The sequence below is a fragment of the Drosophila yakuba genome, unplaced genomic scaffold, assembly GCF_016746365.2.
Source record: "Drosophila yakuba strain Tai18E2 unplaced genomic scaffold, Prin_Dyak_Tai18E2_2.1 Segkk50_quiver_pilon_scaf, whole genome shotgun sequence".
Lineage (NCBI taxonomy): Eukaryota > Metazoa > Arthropoda > Insecta > Diptera > Drosophilidae > Drosophila > Drosophila yakuba.
In genome coordinates this window covers 426,091-445,852 of record NW_025048817.1, presented here as the reverse complement: position 1 = coordinate 445,852, position 19,762 = coordinate 426,091, and the positions used below count along the sequence as shown (strand labels likewise).

Here is a 19,762-nt window from a genome sequence, read left to right as displayed (position 1 = left end):
TTTATAATATTTACTTTGAATTTAATTATGCATATTTAGTTTAAATTCAATACATCATTTAATTTTTTTCGGCCTTTTATTACATAGTTGGAAATTTCTATTATAAATTTTTTACGGCTTCTTAGTTAATTATTAATTCTAATCCTAATGTAATTATATTATATCTTTTAGAATTTCAAATATGGTAGTTAAATAAAATAAAATATGTATTAATTAATGAATTGTTATTTTAATCATTATACACATTCAGAAGTATAGAAGTATTCTGGATAGCTTATTTTGTTCGGGAGAAAAGTTTACAGAACTGTACGAAAAATATTCTGAAAAGGAATGTTTTCAGAATAATTGCAAAAGAAATATTCTTCATTCATGCCCAGCAAAATGAAATAGTAAATTCCTACTTGTGAATGTACATACTTCCAACTGGGCACTCCTGGATCAAGTTTTTGAGGCTGTTGCATGAATCCTAATGGTTATTGTTATTGCCGTGCTAAAACGGGAACGTGACTGGTAAATTTTTGCACTAGGGTCGGTTATCAAAAAGATAAACCGATTAGTCAATACAGCTCTAGTTAAATAAATTTGGAAAAAATCCTGTTAATCACTGCATAAAGCTACATATACATTTTTGATTACAAGTGCAGTGTTGCTTAAACATAACTATTTTAAACTTAATTAATTTTAACTATTTTAAATGTCAACCAGCACAACTGTTTAATCAATGCAAACAATAGGGCAATGTAATTTGTTCGGCTTACTGTACCTTATTGCATTGTTTCCCTCGCAGCGCTTTTAATTTGTTAAAAAAATGTTTAGTTGTTCAGTTTGGGTAGTTTCGGTTGCGTATTAAAAAAATTACACAGATCATAGTTAAAACTGATTTAATAATTGACTTGTTTATATGGGAATATTACCTTTTTCGGGTTTTCTTCAAGTCTTTTCATTTACAAATGCAAATGATCATTTGGGCTTGCGTTGTTAGTTTTTTAATGTTCTCAGATGTATGCAAAAAAATTATTCTGAAAGAAATACTTCCAAAACTGCTACGTATTTCTACGCATGCATAAGACTCGGAGCAAATAATAGAATATTAAAACAAACTTCTATTGTACATTCATTGGGTATCGTAGAATACATCAAATGCATCTTGGTAAAAGTTCCCCAAAAACATGCGTTCAAATAGCGGCAATATCCTTGTCGAAATTGGAATTAAATGTGTTGAATTTTAAAAACCGTTGAAAATGGAACAACGAAATATGAAATTGACTTTGACTGTGGGACTTTATACAAATGTTTCATATCATTATATTCTTAAAATTCGTTAAAAAATAAAATAATAGTCTTATATTGTGACTATAAAACTAAGTTTGAAATATATCAATCCCATAGAGCACACACAGATCAAATTTCGTGATTTAAGCACGCAGTCGATCTGTCCCTGTTAGTCCGTCCGTCTGTCCGTATGAACGTGGAGATTTCAGGAACGAAAAAGTTGAGATTAAGCCTGCAGACCCATGTTGCCCCGCCCTCTCTAACGCCCACAAATCGTACAAAATTGCCACGCCTACACTTTTGAAAAATGTTTATATATTTTTTTAAATTTTTTTGTTAACCTTGTAAATTTCTATCGATTTGGCAAAAATTTGTTTTCCATGCCCACTATAACGCCTAAAAACCGCAAAAAAACTGTCACGCTCGCACTTTTAAAAAAAATTTGTAATTTTTTTTAATTTTAATATTGTTCTTCCCAATTTCTTGTTTGTACTTTCACTAGCTGAGTAACGGCTATCTGATATTTGGCGTTTTTTGCGTATTTTAAATAAATAATAGTATTAAATTGTTCTTAAATTAATTTATTCATTCATTTCTAAGAAAATAACTAAATAATCAAATGTGAATTGAAAAAACTTTATGCACCAATATAAAAATAGTTAACGTCAACATAATCGGCCAGTCAATGGGCTAATATTGTAAAAGAAAATAAAAAAAATTTAAGAAAAATGTAATAAGTGTTTAAAAACAGATATGGCATGGCGAAGTTTCCCTATTCGTTTTTGGTGTAGCGTTGTAATACAGTGTGGCCGGCCCATGATACATGTATAAGCATAAGCTTATAATAATATGGTGGTGCCCACGAGCACGACTGGCAAATCAGAGACGCTCTATTATGATTTCGAGCACTGTACATTAGTGGAGTTCAATTCCTTATCACACGAGAATTATTTGTGAAGCTTCAGCAAACGGTTTGACGCGTGCATACGAAAATTAAATCAATTGCTGTTTAACCGCCAACAAAGTAATGACGAATACACAAAATATGATTTTGTTAGCATTTGTTGGACAATGTCCACGGGGTTTAAGGATTGGCATAGGGTAAAGTGCGTGTGTTGTTGGGATGCCAAATGAATAGCCGCGAACTAAATTTTGGGTCCAGAAGCATGCTACAGATAATAAAAGCTTTAAGCAAAGCTTTGGGCGTATGAAATAACGCAAACGTGTTTCAGCTTAAACGCAGGCAACCTTTTTCGCTATTCCCAAGTCGGGCGTGCATAAAATTCGTGAGCTGCATTTTTTTTTCGGTCTGACAGACTTTTGGGCAAATATTACAGATAACTCATAGCTTCGTTCGTGAAGATTTTGTAAGCTCGGGTCCCAATTAGGAAATTTTCGCTGCTGCTGAACCTGAACATAAGTCGCTGCGTCCGTTTCCGTATTAAATTTTTTTCTAAATCGAGAACCGGTGAAGTGTATAAGCATTTAAGTTGCTTCCTCCGCATCCAAAGTTTTCAATAAGCTTTAAGTCCACGACCAGATAAATATTTGGTTAGAAAAGGGTTTAGCCGGAGCTTAAGCAAATTCAAGTGAATAGAGAAAAACTGCCTGTGTATGTGTACAATGCGTATCTCTGTTTTTGTCCAGGTCACGGAAACAAGTGCCATCGAAGGTGGCAAGTTTACTGTCTGGCGTCGGCCAGTACTCAAGTACGAGAGGTTAGACCTGGGACACCCCCTAATTTTTCATCGGAACCATTAATTCTGCGGGTAATTTCGGAATAAGCGTTTGGGTTATTGGTGATGAACCCAGCAAAGAGGAATTGACTTCGGATCCCGAGAAGCACCCCTAAGCGGGGCATGGCCGCTAGGAAGCGAACAGAGGGCATTTTTAAAAACTTCAGGCTGCAGTTAAATCGGCCACAAGCACGGCTGCGCAACATTCTTCAATGGCCTGCTACGCCGTGCGGCTTTAAATATTTGACCCTGAAATGACTTGCGTGCCCTTACGGACTTAACCTATATTCGGTAGTGAACTTAACAAAGAGTAACCCCGATCAGTGGCCAAAGGCAACGTCCGTCGTCCGACAGCTGTGTATGCGCGAATTCTATATGTGAACTTTTGCTGAAACTAGAATCCGGAGAATAATAGAGGAAACTGTCTTTGGATTATATGAAACAAAAACAAATATTTTTTTTTTATTTTTTAAGTAATTTTTAATCAAATTTAAGTAAATTGTAAAGTTCTCCTTATCAATCTAAAGAATGGGGTAAAAAAAAGAAAATTTCTCGTCGCTTTCGTTTAGACCGAGAACCGCAATTAATTTTCAGCCACCGTCGAGTGATCGATCTTTCACCGATGGAAATGATGCGTGAGGGTTAATAAATAATAAATAAATAGTGTTTTTTTGTCATGGAAGCTTAACAAAAGCCTAAAAAATTTTTGAAAAAGTTCTACCCTATGCTGAAAGTGAAACCTGAATTGACTATCACAAGAAATAAAGTTAATGAATTATCGCTACCTTAAATTAAACTTTAATTATTGAAATTGATGAATAATCGCAACACTCATATGTAAAAAAAATATATTTTTATTTTACTGAATGATTACAATATTTTTATTTAGACGTGACTGGTTTGATTGACGTTCAAGCCTCGGTTTCGAGCTTTTCTAAAATGGACTTTAGACTTTAGGGTTCTGATCATATGAAAAGAGAAAGCTTTGGAGTTGGTGACTTTATTTGTCTTTGGATTTCTCTTGGATTCAAGTGCATTCACTCTTGGAAACAAGTGCTCTTAGATTCTTATAATTATACCCGTTACTCGTAGAGTAACAGGGTATACCAGATTCGTTGAAAAGTATGTAACAGGCAGAAGGAAGCGTTTCCGGCCATATAAGTATATATATTCTTGATCAGAATCAATAGTCGAGTCGATCTGGCCATGTCCGTCTGTCAGTCCGTCTGTCTGTCCGTCCGTCCGTATGAACGTCGAGATCTCATGAACTACAAAAGCTAGAAAGATTATGAGATTAAGCATACAGACTCCAGAGACATAGAAGCAACGCATGTTTGTCGATTCATGTTGCCACGCCCACTCTAACGCCTCAAAGCTGCCACGCCCACACTTTTGAAAAATGTTTTGATATTTTTTCATTTTTGTATTGGTCTTGTAAATTTCTATCGATGTGCCAAAAAACTTTTTTCCACGCCCACTCTAACGCCCACAAACCGCCAAAAACTGTCAGTGTTGAAGGCTCTCCTTCGCACTTCTACTAGCTGAGTAACGGGTACCAGATAGTCTGGGAACTCCTCTCGTCCTCTCTTGTTTTATACTTGAATTTGTAAACAATTTTTAACAGCCGGACAGTGAGTTCCCAAAAATTGCAATGTACTCTGACATTCAGGACACCAACCAAAACGGCCTTTTGCCAAACGTCAGTCGGAAGACATCTATCAAGCCAACACACGCTCAAACGCTCAAACCGCGTTCTACCTGGCTATTTGCGCGACTGGAGCCTTTTGCAATTAAGTTTTAATTTATTTTTTGCTTTGAACAGATTTCATTAAAACTTGAATGGTCAAATATAATTAGGACTGGCTCATCTGTCCGTATTTTCATAACCTTTCTGCGGATCTGCTCATGCTCTGGTTTCCAATCGAATATTTTACTTTTACAAGTAAGACCATACAATTGCCAAAAATATGATGCACGACCAATAAACTGTCTTACTTGGGAAACTGACTGTGGAGGAGGTAATTTAATTAACGCTTGAATTTTGTATTAGCCCTCTGGAGTAACGAATGCAGTACGTTCAGTAGAATTTGGGTGAAACCGCTAGCCATAACTAAACAAGAAAAGTACCTAGCGCCGCAAGGAACAATTTTCGACGATGGTGTTTGCATTTAATTCACGGTAATTCATGCATAGTCGATAAGAACCGTTTTTCTATTTAGCTAGTAGCACGGGGACTGGTAAATGGAGAACTGCTGGGACAAATAATATTCGGCGGTATTATTCATAGCAGAAAGGGTTTACACAGACTTACTCTTAAAAAGTTCAATCTTTTCAATAGTTATTGTAGTTCCAAAATTCTGATTAAAAATCCCCCCCCAATTATTATATTATAATTAATGTAACTATTAAGGACTACATGAAAAAGGACTTCGATCGGCTATCCGCTAATATTGACTTTTGATAGAATTTGTAGTGTGCTAGTTACAGTATTATGATGCGTGTGCCCGCCAGTTGGGATGATGCAGATTCCTTCACAAGGAGCACTCGGCTCCTGAATCGAAATAAAATGGATATGACTCAGCGGACGAGCTTAGGGTACCAATTGGCTCTGCTACTTGACACAAGTTAGCACGCTTCTCTTCGTTCCTGTTGTGAGTTGTTGATAGTTTTCGTGCAGGGCGATTTGGTGAAATGTGCCCAGATTTTCCACACGTGTAACACGAAATTTCTCCATTCTGTCCATCAGACGGACGTCCAGCATTTGGATGAGATGCATTTTGGTGTTTAATGTTGTTTTCCGTGAACGGCAATCGGCGATTTTGTAGCCTGTTTTTCCGCTTGCAGAATTTTCAGGTACAGATTGGTCCCTTCTTCTGGCTAATAAAAACGCGGGAAACTTATTGTCTTGATAGTAGTTGTGAACACCGTACGTTGAATTCTAGTGTCAACAATTGCCGCATGCGCAAAGACAGTTGATACCGCAATTTCTTCTTTTGTCATGGACTTCCATTGGCCATTAGTGTAGTTATAAGTCAGTTTCCATATACATCACTAGGTCGACCGTTCAAGACATTGAACAATGTTGATGCTGAGGTCTCGTTGCCTTCAAATTGCTGCAGAAATAGTTCTTTGAACTTACTCCATGACACTCCAGAAAAGCATATTTGCGAAAGCCAATTAGAAGCACTGCCCTCCAAAGATCTGCTTAGAGCTATTAGCAAAGCACTGCCGTCCAGAGGATTTTCAGTGAAGTTAAGATCTCAATTAGATTGCGATGCTGTAGTTCCAAAAGTGAACACAAACTGTCTTTGGTGATGGTTTGGTGTGGAGGCGATCCTACTTCTGATGTCGGAGCATGATTATTATTTTCGTTCACTACATCGATACCGTCGATGCCACGGTCAGCGCGTTTCCTAGGCATGCTGAACTCTCAAATGAAGACTGTGTCATTTCGACACCACACTCAGTATTTATAGGCTTGTAGCAGATCAGCATAAAGGACCCTGGCACTTCATATAAAGCGCCGACATATATAATCTATTTCCCTACCTATCTAAAAAAAAAACGTAATGATAGCCTTAATTACGGCATTATGCAAGCACAACAACCTCTGTGTCTCCGCAAAAAAAAATTCGTCTTCTCTCTGTCTTTTCACTAAACATCCGGTTTAGTTCTAGCTTGTAATTTCTTGTCTTGTTAATAATGATGTGTAGTCCGTGTCCAAGATCTTGGTAAGAAAGACCACCACCCCGCCGACGAGCTGTAGCCGGAAAATGGCAGCGTGAACCAGCAGAGCAGATCCTCCTAAAGGAGACGTTTCACACTACATATGCTAAAAGTGTTTGGTGGGCGGGTGTTGTTTGTGTTGATGTTTTTGTACCATGTGTTGAATTTGCTTAATAAGGTTCTGTTTTCCTTTTGTAATTATTGTTTTAGAAGATTCTTTATGCATTTTATGATGTTGTTGGAGGTGTATATAGTCGGCATTTTATTAGCCTTCTTTGCTATTTGATCACCTCATTTACGTTAGACTTTTATCTTTGGTTTTTTTATTTGAATTTGTCACCTGATTTGTGTGAGGTATTTTTGTTGTGCGTTGTGTTGAGTAAAGCTTAAATCGCTCTTACAAACTTTCCTCTCCAAAACTAACTATTTTATTGCGTTATCTGCTGTTGGGTAGATGAGTAGGGTGGTAGTGTACCAAGGTGCAGACTTTCCGTTTCGGTGTGATGTTTTGTTTGGAAACGTCTGTGTAGATAAATGTGTGGTTTTTTTAGGTTTATTTTGTTTCATAAAAAATTTTCGAAATATTTTTGGTGCAGTGTTGTCGTTATTTGCTGTTGTTAGATTTTCGGGAAGTTTCATTGGTGGTTCTGGGTAGTTTCATTGAGTTGTAGGATATGTTGCGTTGTTGTGTATGTTGAGTTAACATGTTTTTATAGCGCGATCTCATGTTAAAATGTGTTTTTATTTTTTGTTTATGTATTTGAATATTTCTGTATTTTTGGCTAGTTGCAGTATGTTGGTTTTGTACAGAAAGTGGTTCGTCAGTGTTCTTTGGAAAACTCCTAGGACTAGCCTGAGTGCTGCATTTTATGTAGATTTGAATTTGGTCATCGTACTTTTTGGTGCGTTTCCATGTGTCCGAAATCTGTAGACGATTTTCTAGATCAGTATGGCTTTTGTGATGTTCTGTCGGCTCTTTGTGTTGCAGTTAAATTTAAGGTTGGCCAGGCATTTTATAATATTAATTTGTTGAAAAAACATAGTATGAGGGAGTTAATGTGTGTGTTCGAGCTGTATATGTTTTTATTATAAGTCCGAGAATTTTTATTTAGTGATTAAAAGTTTAGTATTCTTGAATATTGGGTTATAATTGTTCAGTGACATCTGTTGAGTCAAACCCCAATTAGAATATTTTTGTTTATTAGAATATTTCCAGGCATGAACACCAATCTAATGGGCCACACTCCGAATTTTCTACGTTTTTATTGTTTTATTTTTTTTATTTAATTACCTTTTTGTTTTTCTCATACATTACTAGTAGATTAACAAATTATGTTGGAAGATAATGGTAGTTTACACAAGGAAAAAGAAAACAGGAAATAATACCATAATGGAAGTGCGAACATGAAATTTAAAAATTTAATATCGATAGATATTTTACAAAATACAAAATAAAACGGAGCTTCAAAAAGAATGCTTAAGTCTTAATATACTTTTTAATCGAATTTTTAAATGCCCAACCCAAACTTTTATATTTTACCGTTTTAAACATTTACCGTTTGTTTCGTTTCCACAGCTGTTTTTTTTAATATAAAAACAAAGAGAACGCTATAGTCGAGTTCCCCGACTATCTGATACCCGTTACTCAGCTAGTGTAAGTGCGAAGGACAGTTTTGGCGGTTTGTGGGCGTTAGAGTGGGCGTGGCAAAAAGTTTTTTGGCGAAAAGATAGAAATTTACAAGAATAATACAAAAATGAAAAAATATCAAAACATTTTTCAAAAGTGTGGGCGTGGCAGCTTTGGGCGGTTTGTGGCGTAAGAGTGGGCGTGGCAAAAAGATTTTTTGCAAGTCGATAGAAATTTTCAAGACCAATACAAAAATGAAAAAATATTAAAACATTTTTCAAAAGTGTGGCGTGGCAGTTTTGGGCGGTTTGTGGCGTTAGAGTGGGCGTGGCAAAACGTTTTTTTGCAAATCGATAGAAATTTACCATACCAATACAAAAATGAAAAAATATCAAAACATTTTTCAAAAGTGTGGGCGTCGCAGTTTTGGGCGGTTTGTGGGCGTTAGAGTGGGCGTGGCAACATGATTCGACAAACTTGCGCTGCGTCTATGTCTCTGGAGTCTGTGCTTAGTCTCAACTTTCTAGCTTTTGTAGTTCCTGAGATCTCGACGTTCATACGGACAGACAGACGGACAGACGGACAGACGGACGGACATGGCCAAATCGACTCGGCTATTGATCCTGATCAAGAATATATATACTTTATATGGTCGGAAACGCTTCCTTCTGCCTGTTACATACTTTTCAACGAATCTAGTATACCCTTTTACTCTACGAGTAACGGGTAAAAAAAGAAATACGCGTGAATCTCTCGGAAGTGAAATTTGGAAAGGGCCAATAACTGAACAAAGTTAAAAAAGTTAACAGTTCCGTTTTTATCGGTATCCGACTTATGCTATAATAATGGAGATTATAGAAGTGCAGTTTTGCTATTGTTATAATTCTAATGCAGGCATGAAGAGCCTTTAATATTAATAATAATCGATAGTAATATCGATGTACTCATTGGAATATTCAGTGGCACTGAGTATTAGAATACAAGTACATTTAAGAGAGAGTAAAAAGTTAGAGAGCAAGATAAGAGAGAGTGGGAAAAAGGTATATAAGGAACATCCAAAATACAATAGTGCTTTACAAATAGTACAATAGTGCTTTGAAAATCTTTCTACTTTTATTATTACAAAATATATTATAATAAAAGATTTCTCTCATTCAAGTAGACAATTTATGAGATTATAAAATTGGCGTGAACAGATGCCACTAAAATACTCCCAAGAGCGTAGTATGCAAAATAGTAAACAGTGTATACACATGTGTCAAATACAGACTAAATGGGTTGAACTCTTAAAATACACCGGTAAAGCTAGTTTCTTTGAAAAGTGTTTAAAAGTTATTTATTTTGTAATACTAGAAGTTTTCAGCCTAACACTTTTGAACAATAAAAAGTCAATAAACGGAGTATACATATTGCTCGGTTCGACTAAAATGAAAAGCACATATTTGACATCATTAATTACTATACTTCTTTTTGCTAATGGTATAAATGGAATTTCCACGGAGACAAGAAATAAATTCTTGTTGGAGAAAGGGAATGACTTCAACTCCGTATCGTCTGAATTATCACAAAATTTAGCAAGGCAAGTTTTTTTGTTAATAAATGTATTTATTCAATAATTACCTCACATCATAATTACTTTATATTCATAAATCCACATTTCGTACATTTATTTCTAACCTTATTTAAGATGAGTGATATTTATTTGATACGTATATGCTTAAATATATGTCTCTATTTATTGTTAACAATCCAGATATATCTGGTTGTAAACTGCTTTAACCTAGACATGTGAAGAATGTATACAGTAACTGAACAATGTATTTGTAAATCGATTACATAAGTTTAATATTTTTCGGTTTCTTTAGTCAGTAATAATTTTCAATAAAAATTTGGAAAAGGCTACAGAGCAAAACAAAGAAGTACATATATGTATATGTATTCCTAAATATCCAGATATATCTGGTTGTAAACAGCTTATCCCTTAACCTTTTAGCATGCAATTACTTTCCAATGTTTTTGTAAACCGAATACAAAGTTGTTGAATATTTTTTTTCCTCACTGTCAGTAATGTATTATTTTAATTTAATTTGGGAAAAGGTGCAAAGAATAACGAAAACGTATGCATGCAACAGGTACGATGCATATACATACCTATTTAGATCATATGGGCCTTTAGTTTGCTTAATATCTGCAGACACCTTTGTAGAAAGATTACTGATATTGGTTGCGTAACTAGGACCAGAGATTTATATAGTACCCTTATAAGTAATACAGTAATACACCCAAAGCTTAAAACACTGAACTAACCAAGAATGCGTTTTCATGTTAATATGGTTATAAAGTGTATACTAAGACATATGCAGTTTTTATGTATATTCTTCTGCGAATTAGTATTAGCGTTTCTGCCGAACATATTCCTTTTATACCCGTTACTCGTAGAGTAAAAGGGTATACTATATTCGTTGAAAAGTATTTATCAGGCAGAAGGAAGCGTTTCCGACCATATAAAGTATATATATTCTTGATCAGGATTAATAGACGAGTCGATCTGGCCATGTCCGTATGAACGTCGAGATCTCAGAAACTAAAAAAACTAGAAAGTTGAGTTTAAGCATACATACTCCAGAGACATAGACGCAGCGCAAGTTGCAAGTTCGATTCATGTTGCCACGCCCACTCTAACACCCACAAACCGCCCAAAACTGCCACGCCCCACAATTTTGAAAAATGTGTTGATAGTTTTTCATTTTTGTATTGGTCTTGTAAGTTTCTATTGATTTACCACAAAACTTTTTGCCGCGCCCATTCTAACGCCCACAAACCGTCAAAAACTGTCAGTGTTGAAGACTCCCTTTTGCTGAGTAACGGGTATCAGATAGTCGGGGAACTATAGCGTTCTCTCTTGTTTTATGTATATTCTTGATCAAACTGGCAGGCGAGCCGGTCTGGCTTGTGTGTCTGTTCGTCTGCAATAAAGTTGAGGCTGAGCATGCGGATAATACGTTCACTACTCTAACGCCCACAGACCGCCCAAAACCGTGTGACCCACAGTAATTAAAAAAGTTCTGATAAATCTTATTAAACTATTTTCCTCACAAATTATATTCGCTATGCCATCAAATAGTTTTTCCCTCCCTCAAGTGAGTAACGGGTATCCGACTGTAGAGGAAATTGGCTATTATTTCTCTGTTGTCTCTATAAAATTTCACATATACATAAGTATTTAAGCAATCCAACTATCCTGAAGTTCAACTTCAACATTTGGATTGCAGTGATGAATACGAAGACATTCAAAAATATCTGGATTTTTTCGGTCTTGGGCGATTGCAGATTTAAGATAAGGACTTTTCTTTTTAAATACACGCTTATTTTTACAGCGCTTACTCGGAGAGTAAAAGGGACAGACCGACTAATACGTCGGTTGACTCAGATAGTGATTCTGATAAATAATATACATATGTATATATTAGAGGATAGAAAATGCTTACTTATACCTATTTCTTGCCTTTCAACCAAGTCGTCCGATTTACACTCGATATTTTATTATGTTTAAAAGTTGGTGTTTACCGAACAATATTCAAAATTTTGATCAAAAACGTACTTTTTATACCCGTAAAGTAAAAGGGTATACTAGATTCGTTGAAAAGCACAGCTACAGTCAAAATAATAGTAGTGCTCACAAAGGTTTTTAAATAATCAAAAAAAAAAAATTGACTTTGGATAATTCATAAGACTTTTCAGAAAGAAATGAAAATGTGAAATTGGACCGTAATTTGATCGGTTAAAATATTACTAGTGCATTTTCTCAAACAGCATTACAGCCAAATAAAACATTTAAATGATTTAATCTTTGTAATAGCCCTATATATATGTTTATTTTAGTAATTTCTTGAATAGCCTCTGTTTGCAATAATAGACGCATAGCGCATATGAATGGAATTAACTAAATTCTGGCATATTTGCACAGGAATAGAGTTCCATGACCTTTGTACAGGTTCCCAGAGTTCAAAACTATTACTCGGTTTTATTTATGAGACTGCTCTCCTTACGTCACAAATTCTCTTTTGGATTGAGATCGGGTGACTGTGCGGGCCCCTCCATGTCATCGACTTGATTGGCTGCGAACCACTCTTTGGTGTTTACTTGTATGTTTTGGATTATTGTCCTGTTGAAAAGTCCAAACAAATGGCATGTCTGTGAAGGCATATGGGAGCATCACCTAGTTTTAAATTTTTGGCGGTTTGTAGGCGTTAGAGTATTTTGGCAAATCGATAGAAATTTACAAGACTAACACAAAAATGAAAAAATATCAAAACATTTTTCAAAAATGTGGCGTGGCAGTTTTGGTCGGTTTGTGGGCGTTAGAGTGCGCGTGGCAATATGAATCGAGAAATTTTCGCTGTGTCTATGTCTCTAGAGTTTGTATGCTCAGTCTCAACTTTCTAGCTTTTGTTGTTCCAAAAATCTCAGCGTTCATACGGACGGACAGACAGACGGACAGGTCGGAAACGGTTCCTTTTGCCTGTTACATACTTTTCAACGAATCTAGTATACCCTTTTACTCTACGAGTAACGGGTATAAAAATATCAAAGCATTTTACAAAAGTGTGGGAAGTGTGTGAATCTTACCGTTCTAGCTTTTATAGTTCGTGTGATCTCGACGTTCATACGAACGAACAGACAGACGGACGGACAGACAGCGTATACTAGACTCATTGAAAAGTATGAACCATGCAGAAGGATCCTTTTCGGACCATATAAAATATATATATTCTTGATCAGAATCAATAGCCAGGTCGATCTGGACATGTCAGTCCGTCTGTCTGTCCGTCCGTATGAACTTCGGGATCTCAGGAACTATAAAAGCTATCAAATTTGATAAAAAGCTTGCAGATTTCAGATAATTAGACGCAGCGCAAGTTGAGACCCATGGTAAATTAAAAATAATACATAAAAAATAATAAAAAAATTTATGAATTCGATAATTTGGTTCTATTTTAGTAAAAGGTTGATAAAAATTGCTCCTGAAAAGCTAAAAAAAAAATGATGGTAAAGAGCTGTAAATTTCTTTCTTCGAAAATGAGTGAGGATTTTGTAATTATAATTTGCGGATATTAACTGTGCGATTTTTTGCCGTTCTAGTGTTGTTTTTGTGATGGTTTGTCTTAGCGATGCCAATGTTAAAATCATCAAAAGATGTTATACAAATTGAGCGTGCGATATGAATAATAATAATAATGAATTTTATACGGTGACACACATGATAAAAATTAGTGTATGAAACTGCGGGACAGTTACAAAGAACAGGTTTAGGAAAGGAGCTGGTGAATTTTAAATATAGTTAATATAATTGCGACAACGATATGTAAAGCAATATCAAGTCAAGTTATTTCATTGTAGGAGAAGGACGCTCAATATTGATAGACCTGGAACAAACCAGGTATTTTACAATCTTCCAGAACAACAAATTGATTACATTCGGTCAGCTTGTTGCTCAGAAGCGAAACTATTAAAAATATATCAAGATATTTTAGATTACCGAATGTACAAGCAAGAGATATAAAGAAACTATTGTAAACCAGCATAAAAAGCGTATGGTATAGTATTCCCTTCGGAAACTCGTGAATTAAAAGAACTCGATATCTCCTTAATGTTATGCATGCAGATTCCATAGTGACGTCTTATGTATTGATATTATTACTTGTCTTGCTAAATTAAATTAATAGCATTTTGACTTAATTGCCCACAAATTACGAAGGAAATGTAATGGCTTTTTCTTGCCAGTAAATTATGTTGAAAAGTTGTATAAGCTCATAAGTTGTAAGAATCAAATAAGATTTTAAGATTTACCATGGCCAATGATTCTAAGCTATAAATCTACACGCTAGGTGTGCTCCTGAACTTTTTTTTTAAATACTATAGTAGTTAACTTTAAAAAGCGTGTTTTGATTATTATATTATTTATATATATTTATTTATATACTGTTTAGCCAATGAGCTCTTTAATAATTTTAGTTTAATAATTAATAACACTTATTGTTCAAACAATATTCTCGGTTTTTTAAGTTTATTTGACAGCGAAAGGGTTAAACCAGCGCAAAAAGTTTGTATGCAGGCGCAGTATGTAGACGACTGAGATCAAAAATGAGTCTCTCCAAACGCTCTGTACAAAGATGAGCATAAAGAACGTATTAAATAAAATAAAATAATTAATTTACGTTAATCTTAACTATTACAATTGGTCTTGGGTAATGCTGCCAGCTGCGCCGTCCGACATGCTCAAGTCAGACATTCAATAGAGTCCTTTAGGGGCAGCTGACACAGCTTGTTTACTGCACGTCTTGTTCTTTATGGCAACTAGAAAAACTTTAGCTAGGGGCCACCTCATTTGGGGTAGATTCTCGTTCTTGACAAGAACAATGTCGTTCACCGTCAGACCAGGACTTGTAGATCGCCACTTACTCTCCAGTTCGCCAGATACTCGTCCCTCCTCTTAGACCAGAAGATTTACTGCAAATAAGATATGTGAGCCTCCGACTTGTAGAAGAATAGCCCACAAAATTCGACTCCAGTGACCATAAAAGCATGATGTGGACATAACCGAATACACGCTGCAGCGAAGTAAAGGAGTTTGCAATTTTAAATCAAATGGATATGTCCACATACGGAGATTGTCCAGCAATACACTTCGACGAAGCCCAGGCAGCGGCTTCTCAGTGAGACCAGTCGATGGCCAATCTTTCTCTTTCTCCCGATTAAAAAGAACTGGTGTGTCCAGACTGGGAACTCGCAGAGCTGAGAGGACAGAACACCTCTGGAAAGAATCTCGGCGGAGGCTTTCATCCCAGGATAACTTATCCTTACAGAGCTCTTGCCAAAAAATTTTACACTTTGCAATTACGGATAACACCTTGCAATTGTGGATAATACAGAGCGTCTACATGGCGTCGATGATGACTGCAGAACAGAAAATGAGAACAACAGGTGATCAGAGATAGGATCCCAAGCGTGGCCCGATGTTTTGGTGATGTCACTCCCATCATCAAATTAGTAGGATTTTCTGTCCTCCTTGTTTACATCCTCTAAAAGTAACGGAGTTTTGGAGCACTCTTGTATTAGCTTGAAGTGGCCTCAGCAAGAATTTTAGGGGTCTGGTGCATAATGTTGATAGCATCTTCCACGGAATTGGCACCTGATTAGATCATCCACGTAGAAATTGCGACGAAGAATTTCTGATCCAATGGGAAATTCTGCCTTGCTTATCCATCGCCAAATGGAGCATAGCCCTCTCAGACAAGTAGAAGGCGGCTTGTTGCCGTACGTAACTATGTCTAGTTTATACACTTTAACTTATTCTGTTAGGGAGTCTCTCCATAAATTACACTGCAAATAGCTGTCCTCATGCGAAATCCTTACACAGTTATACATCTTACAGATGTCCTCTGTAATGGCATCAGGGTGCGAACGAAACTGGAATAATGTATGAAACCGCTTGGGCTGGATGACTGGACCCGACATCAATAGATCATTAAGATATGTTATGTCGGCGTATTAGTGCCCGTGTCCAGTGTAAGGACTAAGGCTAAGGGAGGTTCATCCGATGTTCAGGCACCAGGTTGTCAGCGTAAGCTCGTCGATTTTTGGTCTTGCGATCTTGGTAAGCCCTTCTCTCCTACATAACGAGAATAAATATTAGTAGTGCCTGTAAAAGTTCGGACCGTTCGTCAGTCATCAGTCCTCACTACCCCATAAGCTGTAGCTTGATCGTCAAACGATCGGGCAAGGTTTCGGCCACATTCCCTCTCCTTCATGCGTCCGCATGCCTGATGGACCGTCGCAGGCCGCGCAATTCGATCCCTGTTGTCAAGGCGTTTTCCGTCAAACGTTATGTCATCGTTTTTGACCTACTCCGCTTCTCGCGTCAGCACCCCTTTTGTTTACCTAATCATTTTGTTGTAGTCAAAATAATAACATACGAGTAATTTTATTGATTAATAAGTTGTTGGCTAGTGCCATGTGTACTGTGTTATACAAAAATGAAAGGCTAGTGGGGAGTATCGGCTCTTGTTTTTGCATAACGGTTAAAAGTATCTCAAAGAACGGTCCAGAGATGAAGGAACAAGATGAGATATATGACCAACATTAAGGAGTATGTATGTATCTCTTGTTTCTTCATTAATGCAAATTACTGATCCTTTACGACAAGATTTCGAATAAGCTTCCTCTCGAGAGATAGACACCTCCGCAACGCCTGCCGATAGGAATCTCCCAAAAGAACTAAGTTTAATTTTGCCTGCAACCGGATAGAATAATCACCAGACGGCATTCGGGCGAAGTGCTTCATCAGTAATATTTGGAGCAATTGTTGCAGTTATGTTTGTAGAGTAGTCGGAAACAGTGGACCGCCGGATAAAATCTACCAAAAACCCATCAGTAACGAAAGTGTAATTGCCTATTTCCGAAACTGCGCCATAGGATCTTAACTTTTTAAGTTAAAGCTAGTTGGCAAAACGGAATGTAATAAGATGCAATTGCGAACCGGAATCAAGCAATGCCCGACCGGGAATGAACGATCCATTACAGCTGTTAACTAAAACAGACGCAGTGGCTAAAAGCGCAATGTCACTACCGGAATCCTGTGCAATGAGTGCAGTGGCATGCAGTGGCATTCCTGCTCGGAAGAAGAGATTGCATTTTCAAAATTCAGCAAAGTGTGATGCCTAGACCCACAAGTGCGGCAGTGACTTGCATTGCATTGCCGTAGATTATGCCCTCGTTTAAGGCAGTTCATACACGGGGCAAGCCTTTTTACCTATAAGACTATCAGATAGCGTTAACTCCCGGAACCGGGAACCAAATAGTAGTTGGGGCAATAGCTATAAATGAGAATTTGTTATCGTGTCTATTTTCTCACACCTGGCCGCCTGGCGAGTAGGTTGCCATAGCGTAGTCCACGGATTCTAATGTTCTGCAGCGCTGCTCCAGAAAATTTGCCATCAATTCCCACGACGAAATCAAATTCATAAATGCGAATGAAGGCGAGCCCAAGCCTTTGAGAGCGCGAATATGAATATAGTTCCGATAGTTCCCGTAGTTAAGAAACTGATCCATTACCAATACTTTAGGTGCTGCAATGGTAATTGGCTAGGTCCGGATGGCAGTCTATAATAATTATAAACATCGAGTAAAAGTCTGTCCAGTTCGCATATGCGAACTATGTCGCGTCTGATGCCTTGGATACCTGCAATTATTCGGCGTGACATCTTCGGCAAACGTGGAATGCGTAGCAAAATTGGCATTACGCTTGCAAATCGCTCGTATGCTAGCCTTGAACTAAATAAACTTTGAATAAACCACACTTATTGTTCAATTAATATTCTTAGTTTATTATAATTTATTTGACAGCGAAATGTTTGTATTCAGGCGGAGTATGTAGACGACTAAGATTTGTTTGTCTCTTCGAACGCTCTGTTCGCTCTTAACTTTTACAATTGGTCTTGTTTAATGCTGCCGGCTGCATTAATTAAATGCAATTATTTAGTAATTTATTTGTTTAAAATAATTTATTTTTATTACAAACAAGTAATCAAAGAAATATTATTGTAAACCGTTATAAAAAATAAACAAGAGAGAACGCTATAGTCGAGTTCCCCGACTATCTGATACCCGTTACTCATCTAGTGAAAGTGCGAAGGAGAGTCTTCAACTCTGACAGTTTTTGGCGGTTTGTGGGCGTTAGAGTGGGCGTGGCAAAAAGTTTTTTGGCAAATCGATAGAAATTTAAGACTAATACAAAAATGAAAAAATATCAAAACATTTTTCAAAAGTGTGGGCATGGCAGTTTTGGGCGGTTTGTGGGCGTTAGAGTGGGCATGGCAGCATGATTCGACAATTGTTTTTAAAATATTTAGTCTATATTAAACCATTTTTATGCTCCTTAAAATTAGTTATAGATGAGGAAAATCTGTTCAATAGTTATATTCTTTACCTGTAGAGTAAAATGGTATACTTGCTTCGTTGAAAAATGTGTAACTATAAAAATGTTGAGATTAACTAAGCTTGCAGATTCCAGAGACATATACTAGCTAACTAGTTAATATTACCAATACAAGGTTTTAACCAGAAGTACTTATAATAAGTAATATGCACAACAAATAGACAGGGTAATTAAAGTAAAAACCCTGATACCGAATATAACTGTGAAATAAGTGAAAAAGATACATCTCGACCAGGTACGCCTGATCATCATGATTTATTAAAAATATAAAATATTACTATAGACTAATAATTAAGACAATAACAACACAAATCTGACAAAAATTAAAAAATGTTAACGCCAGCTATATGGATTTCTTTAAGCAAAATGCCCTTTGAAAAACAATAGTATCAACCCCGTTTGCATTTAAAAACGTTCAATTTAAAAAAAAATAAAAAAAACCATCAATACTATGTTTCCATAAATTACACATAAATATAATATATTTCGAGTTTTAATGGCTTAATCCTGGCCATATTCATTTGTTTCTGCTATTTATAAAGTTATTCGTTTGACATTATATAATTTTAGCAATACTAGTAACAACTCAACATATACATTTTTTCAGTTCACGGACGCAACGAACCATTGCGAATTCTTTTCGTATTGTTGGAATTCGTTTGGAAGACGAAACAGTAGAAACTAAAAACGGAATACCAACAGTGTTAGTATACAAGGAACAGCATTTTCGAGTATTTGGTAGCGGATTAAAAGAAAATACAGCTATAACGTTTACAACTGAAAAAAACGATTATGGCGGTCCATGTCTAAAGCCAGCTACTGATCTGTACACACCGATAGAAGTATCCAGCGATGGATTTTCAGCACTATACTCAGTAAAATTTCCATCATTTATAAATGAATTTTTTATTTGTGCCAAAGCAGCTGAGAAACAACAAATGTAAGTTTTTAAGTTTAACTTTCTATAAGGTGGTGTAAAACCAAATAAGACCAATAAGCAAACAAATAAAATCAGTTCGTTTGTTTGTGTCCGTAAATTGCCTTATTTAATGTATACACATTGTCACCCTTGCTATGTATATTTCCTGTTTCAATGTGCCATTTAAGAAAACTCTATTTGATGGTTTTTAAGTTATATTGGCAATGATAATATAAATCGAAAACTGGATATTCTAGCTACAGAACCAAAAGTCTCTCATAGTCGACTTTCTATATTATTCCTAAGTAAATCATCATGCAACAAATCTAACTCTAGTAGGACTTCCCAGTTCGTTATATTTAGCGGAAAACCCCCCTTTGCTATCTACTATGTTTTTATTTTTAGGACTTTCTGTGATTGTACAGGTATTATTCAATTCATGACCAATTAACTCATTTTTGTCCATTTTATACTGAATTTCATGG

The 19,762-nt window shown here is 36.2% G+C and overlaps 1 protein-coding gene and 1 long non-coding RNA gene across 10 annotated transcripts in view; one reads left to right on the top strand and one right to left on the bottom strand.

The window, feature by feature from the left end:
* The first annotated feature begins 2,279 nt into the window (after positions 1 to 2,279).
* Positions 2,280 to 19,762, top strand: part of LOC120322274 (unextended protein-like) — a 34,063-nt gene continuing 16,580 nt past the window's right edge. Inside the window, exons 1-3 of one of the 4 annotated variants that reach the window (XR_005562045.1) lie at positions 2,847 to 2,861; positions 2,920 to 2,990; positions 18,966 to 19,298. The gene's annotated coding sequence lies outside the window, so the exon portion shown is untranslated. The other 3 variants (XR_005562046.1, XR_005562043.1, XR_005562044.2) reach the window with 3 other exon arrangements.
* LOC120322276 lies at positions 14,412 to 16,311 on the bottom strand. Of its 6 annotated transcripts, none has more exons than XR_005562051.2 (3): positions 16,107 to 16,311; positions 14,580 to 16,033; positions 14,412 to 14,524 (listed from the first exon to the last, which is right to left on the bottom strand). It is a non-coding gene; the product is annotated as an uncharacterized LOC120322276 (long non-coding RNA). The 6 variants fall into 6 exon arrangements; XR_005562052.2 differs by having other exon boundaries at positions 14,592 to 16,033; XR_005562053.2 differs by having other exon boundaries at positions 14,598 to 16,033.